This window comes from Anoplolepis gracilipes, chromosome 2, assembly GCF_047496725.1.
Source record: "Anoplolepis gracilipes chromosome 2, ASM4749672v1, whole genome shotgun sequence".
NCBI classification, from domain to species: domain Eukaryota; kingdom Metazoa; phylum Arthropoda; class Insecta; order Hymenoptera; family Formicidae; genus Anoplolepis; species Anoplolepis gracilipes.
The window spans coordinates 5,626,282-5,643,500 of record NC_132971.1 but is presented as its reverse complement, the minus strand read 5'-3'; the positions used below and the strand labels follow the sequence as shown (position 1 = coordinate 5,643,500).

At 35.7% G+C, this 17,219-nt stretch overlaps 1 protein-coding gene across 6 annotated transcripts in view; it reads left to right on the top strand.

Moving 5' to 3' along the window:
* The window catches only part of Pgant9 (polypeptide N-acetylgalactosaminyltransferase 9), a 207,426-nt gene that overhangs the window by 25,677 nt on the left and 164,530 nt on the right, over positions 1 to 17,219 (top strand). Inside the window, exons 1-2 of one of the 6 annotated variants that reach the window (XM_072911675.1) lie at positions 10,264 to 10,714; positions 11,585 to 11,735. The exons of 3 other annotated variants lie outside the window; for them this stretch is intronic. The gene's annotated coding sequence lies outside the window, so the exon portion shown is untranslated. Of the gene's footprint in view, positions 1 to 10,263; positions 10,715 to 11,531; positions 11,736 to 17,219 lie in introns of those variants that run through there. 2 more of the 6 variants (XM_072911676.1, XM_072911674.1) reach the window with 2 other exon arrangements.

Genomic DNA, 17,219 nt, shown 5'->3' with positions numbered 1-17,219 from the left:
TGGCAAATAGAGGCAATGCTATCTTCCGTTGATGCACGATTGTGTGCTATCTACATAATGTACTTTGTGCTAGATAACGAAAATGCTAACTGACACGATTTGCATGAAGTAATACGTCTTTCAAGCTAACTTAATTTAACAAACACTATTTCTGATTTCTTACAATTAAATTATTAGATCTTCTATTTTTTAAATATATCTTTTAAATTAAATATTTTGAGAATGTTGCATTCTCGTATTTAAAAATTTTCGATATTTAAATTCTATCTTTTTTTAAAACAGTTTGCTTTTATTGGACTTGTTTATATCGCGATGCATCGTGAAACGATGCACATGCATAGAAAACAGGTGCAATATCGTATCATATCGCTAGAGTTTTATGATCACTCGGTTGCCAGAAAGTAACGATAGGCATAAACTGCTTAGAAAACGTTCTAAAGCTAGCCTTTTTGACAGCCGGCTAAAGCGCGATTCGTTGAGGTTTGCGCAAAGGAACGCGAGCTTGCGTGTCGTTCGTTCGTGCATACGCGATTGTAAGCGCATAAACCACGCAGTGAACGTTTTGTCGTAGCTACCAGTCGGTTAATCTTACAGTTTACTGTTATTATTATTATTATCACCGTTAGCCAACAAGCCATTAATTTAATTCTTATTAATCCTTTTCTACCTGTTAACACATTTAATATTATAATATCAAAAGATAATCTGTATATTTATAACAGATTAATCTCTTATTTTCATTATTATTCGAGATATGGGCTAGATTTATTCCTGTTTTCATTTGTCAGAAAAAGCTTTTATAATAGAGCAGAATCGTTTTTAGTATGAATCTTAACTATAATTTTACTATTTTGATTTTTTTGATGGCACTAAAATACAAATTATGATCGAATGTACTTCATCGATATGAGTGTATATCATCAGCATAGTGAATATATAAGTTATACGAACCATTATACGTGACAAACGTTCCCCATAACTGCGCATGGTTATGCGTGCGTTAATAGCGCGCAGATACTCGAGACGACCTATTGCACAGAGCATCAAATGTCGGAGCGACGGTGAACCGCGATTACCTGACGGATAGCCGTGTCAAAACAGTCACCGTGTGGTTTAGGTCACGTGTGTCCCCTCTGCTGACACCTGTCGCGGACTACACGCAGTCTGCGTTAACGCGAGTAATGGGATCAATGTAGAATGGGAAGTCATTTCTACGTCTCCATCGTCCGATTGACTGAAGTAACTTCGATTAACACACTCTTATGCACAATAGTCGTGAAGATAATAATTCATTTTATATTATTAAATTCTAAAATTTTTAATTTATCTAGATGAAAGAATTTAGGATCACTATTGGGAAATATTATCTGTCAGAAACAGAGATTATACGCAGACCGATAAAAGTGGGTTGGACAATTGATATAACAATTTTAGGATTAGTTCAGGCATGAATTTTATTTAAAATTTAAAATGTATGTGTATGTGTGATACTTTTAATTAATTACTCATAATTTAATTGGCCTTTTTGTAAAATTTGATAAATATTTTATATTATTTTAAATATTTTTAATTTTGTAAAAATGTAAAATTAATCATATGTTGGTAGTATTATTATATATTAATTTTTATATTTTAAATGCGCGCGCGCACGTCTGTGTGTGTTGTGAGGGGGGGTCACATTTTTACAGATTATGTTTCTATTCACATGGAGTAAATATTATATTGGAGTTATTGTTAAAAAGAGGGTGAAATTTAAATTCTCATACCATTCTCCATATCACGGCGTGGATTTATCACGAGTAAATTTTTTTTAATCTTGCGATTTAAATTTTACGATAGCTCAGTTACAATGTCTCGTTCGATTCATCGACCATATCTATCGATCGATGATAAATATTTTACGAGAAATGGAAGATTGTCGCGAATCACATTCTATTTACTCTTTCATTTTTTGATATTACATAATTTCGTATGAAGCTCGAATCTCACTTTGTGAACTGATTATTGTTCAGAGTTTTTTCTTTATTTATTTAATAAATTGAAAAAAATTAAGCTTATATAAAAAGAGCGTGCTCTTTGCTAGTGTTTATAAGAAATTTTCTATTTTAAAAAATGTTGAGCAATTATTTGTTTATAAAATTACTGTGTTGAATTACGATTATACAAAAAACAAATAAGATAAAATTGATAATTTTTTCAAAAAAATTCGGTTTCTGTATCTCAAGATACATAAAATATGTAAGCTTCAAAAAAATCCATAAAGTAGTTATCGTATATTAACGAAAAATAAAGATTTGAACAAACTTTATCCGTAAATCAAATATTCAAGTAATTAAATACTTCATAAATACAAAATAAAAAGCTTTAACAAATATATATTAAAATGCGTAAAATGAACATAATGAATTTTTAAACACTTGACAATAAGAATTTTTGATAAAAGAGAATACATCCAATGCATCAAATGCAAGCAATTCCATATTGTACTTTAATATTATACCTCTTAATATTTTGAAGATATTTATTCTTCCATTAACATTTTAATCTATCATCTAGCAAAGAGTATTTAGAATCTCAAGAAACATCGAGGAAGTTTCACAAAGATGGAGCTACATAAATAAGAGTAATCTCATTGTCTGTGATTCTTACTTTTATTCTCGATTGTGTTTCTTAATAAATTAAAAAAAAATTAAGTTTGTATAAAATATCAAATTTCGAAATTTATATTGTTGCACTTTTTTCCGTGTATTTAATTATATTATTATATATGATATAAAGTGCGTCATATTTCGTAAGCGAGGTTAGTAAATGTAATGTATTGATATTAAGAGAAGTGTATTAATTTAATATTAAATCTATTAAATTGTTAAATTATATATTATCGATCGGTCGATGATGTCGAATAAACTTTATTAAGTTTTGCATGCGATGATAGATGCAAAGATGACAGTATGATAAAAATTATTTGTAACAAATAAATAAATAAATATTTGACAAGTTTATTAGAAATATTATTTATAGAATTATAATAGTTGTTATAGTAAAACAGTAATTTATATTTGCTTAAACATGTATTTTTATCATTTTTATTATTTGGAAGTAGCGTATAGCGCATGCTTCACCGAACTCTTAAGAAACTGTCAACAAAGTATATATATATATATATGTACACATTAATAGAAAAAAAAAGAGAGAGAAAGAGAGACAGAGAAAGAAAATGCCATATAGGATATAAAATTGTAAATAGAATTCTATCTTTTTGTAGCGAATTATATTGTGCACGAGATAAGTATAATAATAATTACTTAAAATGCAATGTGACTGACATAATTACGCGAAGATATGTAGGTAAATAGATAAAGTACAAATACGAGGGAGAATGTGTGAAATGCGTCGTCGAGAGGTAGGAAAAGTCGTGGAGAAGAAAATTTTGCGTCATAAACAAAGACAAGAGATTGAGCCTTGAGCAACGCTTTTATAATCTCGATCAATTTATATGCCGAAGTAATAGAATTAAACGACATACGCGTACAAAATGTTCAAATATGTCTAGGAATTATTTAGTTTGTTACTAAAACCTCGCTTTCTTATCTATCATACATTCTTATACTTGAGGTTTTTTCTAGAAGAGAGCAACGAGCAACGTTAAGCATGTGGAGGAGATGACTTCCATGCTGCCACATGGCTACTGACGTCAGTTTCTGCAAGAGACGGTCATAGTCTCGAGACAGATTTATTCTCACGCATTTGTCGCAATCGGTGGCGTTTCACGCGATCTTCGAGAACATTTGATCTTGTCTCAACTTTCTCGTTTCGCCGCCATGTTGCCAGGGCGCCGTTGCTTTCGCGCATCTTTTGGCGGCTATTCCCTCGATACTCGACAAGTGTTCGCAAGTTCTCTAACATTTCGAGGAATATCCAAGTGTCGAATACCTACGAAGTATCAAAGGATATATCTAGGATTGCGGATTCATCGGAGACGGTGACTCTGTGGGGCAAAGGGAATACATATCGAGAATGTCGTGGAAAATGTCGCGCGATTGAATATTCGAGTAATTAGTGTGTTCACGATCGTAATTATGCGCGAGTGTTTTGTGAGTACTTTCGAAGAAACTTATTTGTATCAACAAAGGATTAAGAGATGAGCAGGCCTGAAATGGCATCGAGTTTTGTTAGAGCAATCGTGAGGTAATTTATTATGTATTATTCGCCCAATTAATTTTTTTTCATAGTAATCGTATGTCGTGAAATTCCATTTAGATGCGTGTGTGTGAAGTTGGTGTTTCACTTCGGGGTGAGAGTCCTGGCTTTATTTTTAATTAAATTTAAGTTTAGTTTTTGATAGATTAAACAAATAGATCTGAATATTAAACCAAAGAAATGACAGACGTTTACGCTGTATCTCACTTTGTCTTCCGATGATTTTTTTCAGTATTTTTTGTCAGATTTTAAGCACTTGATAGTTTTACAATAATTGTACAAAAAGTTATATGCGTGAAAATTAGTAGAATATTAATTAAACAAATTAGACCGCCTGAGACAAGGGACGTAATCTCATTTAAAATCGATAAAACTATCGAATACGGCCAGCGTTTCAGATAATCTCGGTACTTATAAGTCTGGCGTCTCGGGCGATCTAATTTGTTTAATATTCTAATAATTTTTATGTATATATATATTTTTAGAACAATTGTAGAACTTTTAAGCGCTTAAAATCTGACAAGAAATACTAAAAAAAATCATCGACGAACAAAGTGAGACATAGATTTGGCGTCTGAGTTTATCTGCAGTCATTTTATTAGTTTAATGACCAGAACTATTTGTTTAATTTATCAAGAATTCTAGAACTATTAAAAATAGAGTCAGAACTCTCACTAATTAATGTTCTTACTCATTAAAGTGAAACTCCAGCTTTATACACACTCATTTGATTATTGTAAAAAACAAAGATATAATTTTCTTGACTTTTATTTAGGTATTATTTATCGTAAATACGTATTTACAACAAATGTAATAGAATGTGTTCATTAATTTAATGAATCCGACGATCGATAAAGATGATTTTAAATAACAGACATGTAAATTTTATTAAATAATTAAATATTGTCAGAGAGTACGTTGTGAAATATATGTAAAATCCATTTATAGTTATAACGGAAGGATTATAAATTCTTGCAAAATATTACATTAAAATATTAACGTCACGACAGAAATGCAGTTTTGATTTTTGCCGGGTGAATTAAATGTATGGTATGGCTATATGGCTCGACACAAGCAAATATACGCTATTAACAGTCGCAACAGATGGACAGATTTAGCTTATATGAAATATAATAATATTAATAATCATAAAAATACAGAAAGAAAACAAATTCACGATTGAAATAATTAAAATTGTAATGTAGCTAAGCTTTACAGGCAGATCGCCCAAGAAGACTTAAGAAAATATTTTATTCACTTTTTGTTGTTGCAAATAGTGTGTTTGTCAAATGTCAGTTTCCTTATTGTTCATATATCACAGTCTCAGGGCATCCCTAGCGAGAGCTGCGGAAAATAATACACAAAGCCGGACAAAACAGTTGTGCGGTTTCCGCAGCCTGCCTTCGGACCCTGTTTCCAACGGCTTTGAAACGTCCTGTTTCAGACCTGTCGACAGGTCCTTTCTCTCTTTCTCTCTCTTTCTCTCTCTCTCTCTCTCTCTCTCTCTCTCTCTCTCTCTTTCTCTCTGTGTCTCTTCTCTCTTGACCTGGAAACGGCCAACACGCCGAGGAAACTGCACAGGGGACTCTTATCGGGGGCGTTACCGAATTATCACGTCGGCAGCGAGTTAACGCTTCGACTTCTCGACTCTCGAGGAGTTTGCAAGTCCCACGAGGATCAATACTACTCCGCGGTCGTTATTAAATCGCCGACGTTACGAGCCGCCACCGCGAGGCAAGGTGCAACGCACTCATCCAAATAACGCGTACACAGGCGAACGTTTCACGTGTATACGTCGCGTATGTCAGGACGAAATACGAGCACTCGAAATTGAACATGATATATATATCATTTCGGTGAGTAAGATACGCGCGGTATGCTTTCGGTAAGCCAGATTGAAGCCATCTTTCTGTGCATTTCCCGATCGTTCGTGCTCGAAGAAGCAGGACTCTCATTAAGACGACTTGGAGGAATACACACGAGACGTCGGACTGTAAAAAGAAAAAGGACGTTGAAGTTGAAACGAACTTGCGGAGTCAGAAGAGATCGTTAGGAGTGTATTGACACCGCGGCCGAGTACGCTCATCACATTTTATCCGTAATGAAGGGCTATTGCGATAGAGGCAAATATACACGAGTTTTCTATTACATTAAAAAAATTATTTATCTTTCTCTGAATTATGGACATAATCCAGCGAAAAATTGCGACCATCTTATTACATCGAATATTAAATAATGATAGATATTTCATTAAAGAAAGATAGAAATTTTTTCATATATTATTTGAAAAAATTCTTATCTTTCTTTAATCAAATTTATTATATTAATTTTTAATGTAATAACATTGCAATTTTTCGTTTATATATACATACATAATATTGAAAGATTTAATTATATATAGTTAATTAAATATGCGATAATCTTTTTGTAAACATCAAAATTGTTTATGAAGTAACAGTTTAGCATTCGAGATCATTTTTTTCTGCAATTTATGAAAGAAAACCATAATTGCGGTTATTTACGTTGCTACCGTGTTTTTCTCAACTAAATTGTGCGGAAAGAGCAATTCTGCTTATCCACGGTATTAAATTGCAGTCCACGAGGATTATGACTACAAGTAGGGAGTTAGCTACAAATCAAGTGAAAAGAGACTGCGGAAATCAAACGTTCAAACTGTCTTCGGCTCGTCTGCGGTCGATATCAAGGGCATTCTTCGCGGTCGGGACAGTAAAACTGCTTTCAATGAGAGGGCTCGGTACAAAAAGGAGATTCCAAAACCGTATGAGATTGCTCGTTCCGTCTGTGAAAATCCAATACACGCATTTCACGAAGAGAATTTTCAACTATTCTTCCAGCCATTTTCTTTACTTTAAAATATTGTTATAAAACCTTTCCGTCGAGAGGTTCCGCTGACTGAAAAAAGTTGTTATTGCTCCTCACGATTCGAATAGGCATTCATCGACATTCAAATTCGCTTGCAAAGGAAAGAGAGACGACGAGAGAATATCGATCTCTCACACTTAGTTCTTTACAAGTTGAGATAAGTGCTTGTTGAATGCAACCGAAGAAGTTTAAAAAAAACTGTGAAATCGCGTAAAATACAAATGCGCTATAATTTTATTCTTGAGATATTATCACTTGGGTCACTTTGGGTTAATTTTCTAATCGTAGACTGTGTTAATTTAAAAATTTTTTCACGTTATATTGAAATGTCATGTAAAAATTACATTTGATCTCGTAAAGAAAATATATTTTGGATTTAAAATCACGAAACGATTGATGACTTGAATATTACATGAACGAGTTTTTTTACCACGAACAATTCATATCTATGCACAAAAAATACAATAATATCAAATCAGAATATTTTGCAATAAAAACGTAATGTACAAATATAAAAATAGGAGTGTAAAAAATGGCATAATATAATATGCGGTACGAAGAGTGATCTGGTTGGGCGCGCGGCATGACATTCGTTTTGCTTCCGATATTTTCACGCCGCGCTCTTGAATCCTTTTATAAATATTGAATGCTGTATCGAAGAGAGCGATGTTATCGCTGACATAAAATGGCAGCTCGATGATCGGGAACCGCGGCTCGTAAAAATTCGGTTTACGTATTCGCGCAAGTTCATTTTTAGTCGTGAGTTAAGCGTAGGTACAGCTTTGTCGATGTCGGAGGTGAAAAGTTTTATCCGATAACCGTCTAAGGAAATGTTGATTTTAGTAGAATTTTCAAGCGCAGATTGTGTAATGTTCTCATTGTCGTCGGTAAAAATCGGGCCTCGAGTACATGAGCGCTTTAACAATTTTCACCGTAATTTTATGTGCCCGAGCGGGAACGGATTTCGAAAGTCAAAGTGTGACGAGGGCGCTTGTTAATGGGCAGAGGAAAAGAATTTTCACGCTGAAAGCGCTCGCAAAATTGCATTTACGCAATCAGATTTTGGCTCTCTAACCCGATTAAGCCGGGCAAATGCGCCGGCATGCTCCGTGGAGAATATCCGTGCTTGAATTTGCTGGTGATCGGCTCTCATCCGGAATAATTGTCTATATTGTTTGCATCATAATTACTCATTGAATGGGACAAAGTATGGTTTTATAAGCGCGAGCGCTTTAATTATTTTCGATGCCGTTAGAGATACGCAGTATCACCTTTTTTGCACAATTTCATTATTCTAAATAAGTGAATTGTAATCGATAATATTATATATATATGTAAATATTATACAAGTACAAATTTATATAATATTTATATGATATTTATATAATATTGACACTAATCATTAATTTGCGTTAATCGCTTCTCTTTAATGTTAACAAAAGTATTTCTTTATACGCACTTTATTCACGCTATTCTTTAAATGAATTATTAAAGATGGTATATATGTGCGCTTTTATCTGTTGCTTGTATCGCATCATGACGAAGCCTCGTGACTGTGACAAATTGCTTCATTCACAAACGTCAGTCTTCTCTTGCTTCGTCTAACAATAAGCCCCGATTCGCAAAGTTGACGAAACTCATCATGGAGTCATTCGTTTGGTTACCGGTCGGCAAATTAAGCAGTTTGTTTCGGACTGGAAAACCAGTCTCTGTTTTCAAAGAAGGCCTGTAGAACAATGATTTAAGTGTCTATTATTTGTCAGGTTAAAAGAAGAAATTTTCTTGTCTTCCTTTCCCTCTGGACATGTTGGCGAACAGCGGAGAATTTCGTTATTGCTACGGGAACTTTTAACTGGAAAAAGTTGAATACGAGTACATTTTTGGTTTTTATTTTTCAGCTTCGTATAATATTTCGTCTAGAAAGTTCCAGTACATTATTTCGGAATCATATTTTTTTGTCAAAAGTAAAAGAAAAATTCTTCTTAATTAGAAGTTTCAAACATATTTTTATTTAAAGAAATTAATTTTAAATTGAAAATACTTTAGAAAACCCTTTTGCAGGACGATAAACAATTAGCAAGCTTTTTCGCTTTTTATATATCTATACGAGGGTCGATCAAATTTAAATGAGACTTTTTGCATAGCAGCAAAATATATAGAGAGACACTTTGTCGAGTTTGTACAAAAAAGTAACTGGACGTGTCTAGGTTCGCTTAACACAAATTAGTACAAATGCTGTATAAATCAGATCAATTTTTAATTTTCATTTTTTAATGGTTTTTATTACGATAGTTGAATATTAAGTTAGTAGGACCACAATTTTTTTTAATTGGCACGGGGTACAAATTTATTTTCGGTGGTACAAATTAGTACAAATTCAGTACTAATCAGATCAATTTTTATTTTTCATTTTTTAATAGTTTTTATTACGATAGTTGAATATTAAGTTAGCAGGACCAGAATTTTTTTTAATTGGCACGGGATACAAATTTATTTTTGGTGGTACAAAATTATTTTCGGTAGTACAAATAAGTACAAATTCAGTACTAATTGTATCTATTTTGTTTTATTTATATTTTAAATTTTTTCTTTTGATCCTACTAGCTTAATATTAAGTTAGCAGCGCCACGATTTTTTCTGAATTGGCATGGGGTACAAAATTATTTTTGGTGGTACAAAATAGTACAAAATAAGTGCTAAATAATCCATTAGAATTATTAGTTCTATTTGATTTTGCTGATTTGGTCCTACCAGCTTAAGAGAGCTAATTTGTATATTATTATACGTTTAATCTGAAAATGATTGGAAAATTACATTTATATGCAAATCGGAGGAAATCTGAAAACGTATGATGCTAAGTATGTTTAATTTTTATAATTTTCATCATGTCTAGTATCTAGTTGCGATTCTTATTTTGAATATATCATAGCAATACTTCTCGCGATTTCCATTTAATATTATCAACTATTAATTTTATTATTTTATTACGGACAATACATATTTCTCTAATAATAATCTTTAAATATACCTTAGATGCTTTTTCGCACTTTGAATTTTTCGCGGATTGAGATGATGTAATATATTAATCATTTTCAGATTGAGATAATGCGAATCACAGGATCGAATGATGAAGCGAAAAATTGTAATTGTAACACTCATTTATTAATAAAATTAATTTGAAACTCGAGAACGAAAGGTGTTGTAAGTAAAACTAGTTTTACAAAAGAATCAGATAGATCGTATATCGAAAGCTACTGACAATGAGGTAGAAAAACTTTATTGATATAAACGACATATGTATGTCGAATACGTACCTGTTAACTCTCGAACGTTAGCTGAACAATAATAATTTTGTCGTCTCTCTGCTTTCTGCGCGACGCGGCGGTCCTTTCCCCCACTTGCCTTCCCCCACTATGTCCTATACCGTGACTTCCTACGTCACGCATACCAAGGATACAAACAAGGACGCGTCACTATTTTTTACAAGAATATTCGGCATACCTACGTATCTTATTTTATAGGCATAAGAAATTTGTTATCTTACATCGTCACACAGTGTTCGGCGCTCGACCTTTACAGACGTAGCGCGCTGTTGCTCTTGTCATATGTACGACGACATTCGAAGGAATAGGTATGCGTACTTCGTATATACCGTATTATTCTTTAAAATACGATTAGCTAATTATAATCTCTATAATTAGCAATTGTTAACATAATTGATTAATTCTTATGATAAACTACACGTAAGAATATCAGCTCTCTTAAGCTGGCAGGACCAAATCAGCAAAATCAAATGGGACTTAATGGATTATTTAATACTTATTTTGTACTATTTTGTACCATCAAAAATAATTTTGTACCTCATGCCAATTCAGAAAAAATCGTGGCGCTGCTAACTTAATATTAAGTTAGCAGGACCAAAAGAAAAAATTAAAAAAATAAATAAAACAAAACAGATACAATTAGTACTGAATTTGTATTAATTTGTACCACCGAAAATAAATTTGTATCCCGTGCCAATTAAAAAAAATTGTGGTCCTGCTAACATAGATTTTTATGAAACCGGAATAAAAAAATTGTCAATTCAGTGGTTAAGATTATGCATAGATTAGCGAAAACTATGTAGAAAAATAGCCTTGGCATAATTTGTGAATGTATTGATTGAATCAACAATTTTTAAAAAAGTCTGGTTTAAATCAACTCTCGTATATGTATATATACATTTTTGCTTTTATATATAACTATATACACATTTTTGAATCATTGATTGGTTATTACATACTTTGTGAATAATGGCAATATTTCGTCAAAACAATGAAATGTTGACAATTTCGTTTGTTAAAATAATTTAATCGGACATTTTAATCGTATAAATTTTGTAAATATAACAGTGTGTGTTTCGCTATAGATGTATAATCAAAAAGTTAACGCGAGAATAATCCATGAATGAATGTTTGCGTTTCCTCGTACTGGTGTCGACTCGCATTCGAAATCGAGGCAGTCGTACAGAATCAGCGCGACACTTTTCCAGATATTTGACTCGAATTCGAAGCACGTAGGAGACACGTCACCAGCGAACCTTGACAGCAAGCGTGGATGGAAGATCCTACGGGAACGATGTGACGTTTATCCGTGTGCGCCATGGAAACACGGTAAATTATGTCGATCGGATGTGTTGCTATATTCCCTCCCGATCCTACCTATCGATACCGATGCCGAACTGACAACGAAAACGCGTATTCGTGTCTTGCAAAGGTGGAGGAATTGCTGCTTCATTCCTTGCACTTCTCGCTCCTCGCGTCGAAGTCGAGACAGATTGTCTGCTCTCGACGGGGAATCGCATGCATGGGGAAATTTCGTATCTGTAGATTTGAGTTTGGTTTATCTCGAAAATCCCGGATTTTAGCGTACGAAAGAGGATACATGTTACGTAATAAGAGTTGAATGTATTATTTTACATGATTTTTTGATTTACGATATTAAATCACTGTGTGGTAACGTTAAACTTTGTTAAATTTAATATATAAAAGAGCAGAAACCATAATTAATCGAGAATAAGATTTTGTCATATATATATTTTTTTTTTGAAATATTAAATTTGTTAGTTTTTAATTTTTGCGTTAAAAGTACCTTCGCAATTAGATTTATTCAAATTTGTGATACGGAAATTCAGAAACACTATATTACGTAATAAAATTGGCTATTTGTAAAATGAAACAAATTGCCACGCTTGAAATCGTGAATCTTAGCAGAAGGGAAGCGCGCGCGTGCAAGCGAGAGAGAGAGAGAGAGGGGGGGGGAGGGAGAGAGGAAGGAGGACTGTTTGCTGAATGCGCGGGAAACTCTGTGGCAAAATCGAAGGTCGATAGAGAAGCGATAGAGTGGAAGGGCGAGGGGTGAGAGTACGATTTACGTTTTACGGAGTTAATTGAATAGATTTCCTTTCTCTCTCTCTCACACACTCATACATACAACCCTCCCCCTCTCCCACTCTTGTTCATGTACACACACACACACACACACACACACACACACACACACACACACACACACACACACACACACACACACACACACACACACACACACACGCACACACACGCACACACGCACACACACACACACGCACACACAAATATACATACACATACAGATTGTCTGTCGTAAGATTGCTCGCTACGATGTGAGAGGACACAGCCTATGGAAGCGCAAAATGGTTATTATCTCCAGCACCGCAGACATAGCTGGCTGAGCTTCTGATTTATGAGGTGCCCTCTCGACTTAATCCGCACATCGACTACTCGTTCGACCCCCGCAATCAGCAGAATAGACCCTCAACGTTCAACTCTATCGGCGAAATTAACACGGACTAAAGACGCGTTTTGAGGATAAGAATCGAAACTTAGAACGCCTAGAAAGAAAAGTAAAAGTGATCCTTGACATTTAGTTAATTACGCTTCATTTGCTTAGCATATTCAATTTTTTTATTGAATTTAGGAAGAAAGATATTAAAAATATTTGATATATAAAAGAAAATATACATATTTGAGATAAAAAATACATTATTTTTCCTGATTTTAATTATTATAAATTTAATTAAATTAATTTAATTTAATTTAATATTAATAAATTTAACATTTTAATTAATTTAACATTTTAATATTTTTTTCTTGCAATTTTATTTTTGATAAAACTGGCGTGTTATATTAGGAGTTTCGATTTTATATTATTATATTTTGAAAAATAACATGATAGTTTTGAACTGCAATAGACACCTTGCAATCGTAGAGCTTATATATTATTAATCCGCGTATACCCTTTTTAACTATGCTGCAAATTTTCGAAGCGCAATTTGTCAGTGCTTAGAGATATGCGGAATTCTCGGCACGATACGGCACGAATGGCGGAACGACCTTGTTCCGGTATCTCACGATTATGTTCAGTTCTCAGTTTCGCGAAACGTGTCGTAAGTATTCGTTATGCAGTAATCTACCTCAAGAACGCGACAAAGTTCGTGAACGCGAAAGCCTCCGGGAGGAACAGAGGATGAAAAATATCGCATCACGTTTGCATAATATATTTTTGAACGTCTTCCTTTGCTCTTTAAAACCATCCAAAAGGAATTCCCTTTGGCCCTTTCTGACGCCTTGCTTTCGAAGCAAGCTCTAAAGGAAACTCGGTGTAGCGTTACAACTAATAGCATCGATTGGTGCAACGGCACTTTGCTATCTATCGAAGAGCAGCATTTCCGATCGGAACGGAAAAGGATACATCTAATGGCCGGCTAAACTCGAATGCCAATGATCTTTAAAGGTATGTGTATAAAGGCTTCTATGTATCAGGCAATGCCTTTAAAGTTCTATATTTGGACGAAAAGTTTGAAGAGAGTTGACATACCTAATAAGAAGAATAAATCCTGTACCTGATAATAAATATAATTTAGAGAGAGCATTTAATTTGAAATTTCTCATTATTTGTATATATGCATATTTCTACTTTCTACTTTCTTTCTTATTCATAAAGTACTTTTTGTCGACAAATGATGCGTGCCTTTCTGCCTCTCAGAAGTTTTTATAAACTTTTGCACACGATTTAATTTTCGATTTCTCACGCGTATAGAGCGTAAGCGTCAGCTTCGGGATATTGCGGCTGTCGAGTTGAGAATGTACGGGGACCTTGTTGCTTAATCTCGCCAGGAATGCGCAGAGACTCGCTCGTTCTGGAAGGACACGTCTGCTAAGACACCATAGTGTTGGTGGTGGTCTCGGTTTAGGATCGTTGTAAGGGCGATGGTGGCAGGTCCTACCGGAACTCTCGGCCGCATATCAAGCAGCTTCAGGCATGGCGCAAGATTAATGCGAGCTCGTCCCGATAGTCGTTACGGACCTAAGACGATTACATCCTCCTTAAGTTCAGGAGCCGTCGTCTCTGCCGTCTTAATCGTTGGGACCGTCGTATATACGCCATTCTAATTAGTTAATCTACCTTTACCTGCGCGTCAGCGTCACCGTCGTCTCATACTCGCCACCCCGTGGAGCAGATGTTAGCACGAAACGCTCACCAATTAGAATCCATGGCCTGCTACGACAGCTTACGAATTTCCTATATTACATGTTCCCTCTTGTCTCCTTGCCTTCCCATGACGCTATTAATATTTATTTGCAGCGAATGCACCAGCGTACGATCTCGAAATGTCGGATTAATTAACGAATGGAATGAGCAGTTGCGATTTTATTCGCTTTTTGTTGCTGCTGAGATGTCAGTATGCACGCAGTGTATTGTAGATGCAAATAACTATGAATACGTTTTCTAGTTACGCGAAACTCAGACTTTTTATTGTGGACTAATTACCATGGGACTTTTTCATGCGTTGCTCGACAAAAGGATACACTCGCTACGCGGCAAGGATATGGTTAGGTACAATACATACATATACAGAGATAAATTATGACGCTTTCGCTAACAGATGTATCGCGCGCGGCGTCGGAGCGAGTCCGGAAGTGTCAGGAATGGCTTGCTTTCGTGCAATTTTTAGTTTTCATCTACTCAAGATATATGGCGCCGACCTCTTCTATCTTGCACACGATAGCTTGCAGCGATACGGCGTATTTGTTTCGTTCAACTTATCCTCCTCGCGAGAACTCCTGAAGCGCGTAACGTCAAGAGGCGTTCGTTCTCTCTCTCTCTCTCTCTCTCTTTCTCTCTCGTATGCCTCTCTCGTACTTTGCAAATTTTCTATTCGCGAAGGAGTGATCGATGCCTCGATATACCGGCTTCCCCACAAACTCGTACAACTGATAAAAAACTTAGACAAAGAAGGACATGATGGAGCGGAATAAGGATCAGGGTGGAACTTTTCCTGCAAAGGAGCCAGAAAAATCGAATTCTTCGGTTATAACGAAGGATTTACGTGAGGCATTCGGCCTTGGTAAAATATATGCGATGCACGTGACGAGTATATCGGTCTGTCGAATCGCGAAAGAACGAAAATAGAGAAAGATACTAACAAAAGGATAGGACGAATTGCTTCAAGGTGAAAATTTAAATGGTTCTAAACTAACAATAAAACTGCAAAAAAGGTTAATTAAATTCCAAAGTGACTTATTATGGGCTGATAAAGCAGAAGAACGGGCGTGAAAGACGAAAGAGGAACGGAAAATGTGCAATAGCTTTGCCAGAAGCAAGCAAGGAGCAATTTTCTCGCATTTCTACCGTTTCTCGTTTCCGTTTTGGTGAAAATTTATAATGGTACATAAAACACTTGTAAAAAAGGGAGGAAATTTACTATTAACGTAAATCCGCGGAATAAAGCAAGGCGTCGTTTTTATTCGAGGTTTTATCGTTCTATCAGCCAGTGCCAACTCATCCACTATTCATTCTGATATTTCTCGGCAAAGATGTGACGCACGGCTCACTTACGTTCCAACGGGGTTTCCTCTATTTTGTTCTCGCCATCTAAGTCGAGACTACGTCGCGACGCGCACGAAAACTATGGCCGTTACCGTTTTTTCCCGGTCGCTATACAATGAAACACGGACGAGACGATGACTGAACTACGTGAGAATTGCACCTGGCGGAGATGCAACGTGTCTCTCGCGCGATTCCGATTAAAACTTTATGAGCCCGCCGTGAAATGTCTCGGCGATGTCGAGCCGACTGAAATTCTTGATGTTTCGAGCTCCGCTCGACTCAAATATTTTTATCCCGACGCGAAAGACATTTTATATTTTATAAAGATCGTTCTCGCTTATTCGTCACTCATCTCGGTTCGTTTATATTATATATACGTATCACTCTATGACATCTCGCTTGTTCCTATCTTTTTTTTCTCAAAAATCTCTCACCGTATTACTCTCGCGAGTGCTATATCAGCCGCGATAAATCGCAGTCGACATCTGAGGTGAAATCAGAAAATTTGCAACGTTTGACGAGTTGCCGTTCTTACCGACTTTTGCCGGAAGGCACGATACTTTTTACTTTACGTATTTTATATCCGTCAGGTATACATGGGGAGCAACGTATATACGTCCGTTGTGAAGATATCTCGCCGGGGAAATGGCATCTCAACCCATTACGCGGGAACACGGATAGATTAGGTGTACCTTATTCGTCTTCCAACGACCGGAACTCCTCCTCGTTCTTCATCCTCTTTGCCTCTGTCCGCATCAGCACGCGCGTTCCTATCTTATCTTCGCTTTTTCACCACCTACCTACGCGCTTCTGTATAAGCTATGCACGCAGTCTCTCTTCTGGAGATGATGCCTCGCGCCCGTGGGACACGCATTTTTCTTGATCCCGTTCTCGTTTCCGCAGTTCTCATCCTTTCTCGGCGGTCTTCCGGCGCGGAGCCTGCAAGTCGCAATTAATTTTCCGCGTCTGCGCGAGCGCACGCCTCGTCCTCCTGGCGGCGATAAATCAAGCAACGGAGTTTCAATTTGGCGCAACGAGTCGTGGCCACGCCGAGAATTCTCATTACGAAACGCATGTCGTTAATCAATGAAATCGGTCGCCCCTATGTCCCAAGCGGAAAAACGCCTGGGGTTTGTACAGTGTGTTGCAGTGCGCTCGGTGATGTGATGGATGTGTACTTATATGTATGCTTTATTCCCGAAATTGCAAGAACCTGTTATGTGTAA